We start from the raw sequence: 1,032 nt of genomic DNA, 5'->3' as shown, positions 1-1,032 counted from the left end.
TGCACCTCCAATTGCTAATCCTCCCCTTGCTTTAAGAGATCACTATGTGCCTAATGAATACAATGCACCCACATGCATTCAATTGCCACCATTTAGAGCACACCACTATAAGATCAAACCACAAACCATTCAAATGCTTCTTAAAGAACCTTACAAGCATTTGGATGAGTTTTTTGAAGTATGTTCCACCGTGAGATACACGGACATGCCGGAAGAGGTCTTGAGGCTTAAACTTTTTCCATTCACCCTTAAAGACAAGGCAAAATATTGGTTTAACAATCTTAGGCCTTTTTCAATAACTTTTTGGGTAGAAATGCAACAAGAGTTCTTGAAGAAGTACTATTCAGTTTCTAAGACCAATGCCATGAGAACCTCAATTCGAGAGTTTTTATACGGGTATGGGGAAACGTTCCATGAGGCATAGGAAAGATTCAATGAATTGTTTAGGAAGTGTCCACATCATGACATGCCCAAATGGCAATTATTTTAATATTTCTTTGAGAGCTTATAGGACAATTATAAGGGTATGGTTGATACTTCCATGGGTGGCTCTTATATTGATAGGCATGAGGATGACGTGTGGCGTCTTTATGAGAGCATGAGTGAAAATTCTTTGTATCGAACTTTATCTTCCAAAAATGGTAGGAATTCAAGTGGAAGGAAGAGTGTTGGCTTACATCAAGTTGACCATTCCAATGAAATAGCCGCCGAGATGAAATCCTTATCTCAAAGGTTTGATTAATTCTTGATCAACCAAAACTCGGCAAATCAAGTATCTTCCATCCTTAACTATTCCCATCATGCATCCAATAAGACATGTATGACTTGTTCAAGTGTTTTACATTCTACTTCCAATTGTCCCCATGGACATGTGCAAAGTGAGCATCATGAACAAGTCAATACAACTTTTGTTAATCAAGGGAACAATCCTTATGGCAATCATTATAATCCTAGTTGGAGGAATCACCTGAATTTCTCTTGGAAAAACCAAGGGGAAGGCTCAAACCCACCTCAATATGGTTTCCAAGGGAA

At 38.5% G+C, this 1,032-nt stretch overlaps 1 pseudogene; it reads right to left on the bottom strand.

The window, feature by feature from the left end:
• Positions 1-369: 369 nt before the first annotated feature.
• LOC132315419 (small nucleolar RNA R71) lies at positions 370-468 on the bottom strand (annotated as a pseudogene).
• Between the last annotated feature and the right edge of the window lie 564 nt (positions 469-1,032).

This window comes from Cornus florida, unplaced genomic scaffold, assembly GCF_030987335.1.
Source record: "Cornus florida cultivar Cherokee Brave unplaced genomic scaffold, ASM3098733v1 CherokeeBrave_3.0.0_Hap2_Chr06, whole genome shotgun sequence".
In the NCBI taxonomy this organism is placed as follows: Eukaryota; Viridiplantae; Streptophyta; class Magnoliopsida; order Cornales; family Cornaceae; genus Cornus; species Cornus florida.
This window is presented reverse-complemented; position numbering and strand designations above follow the sequence as displayed.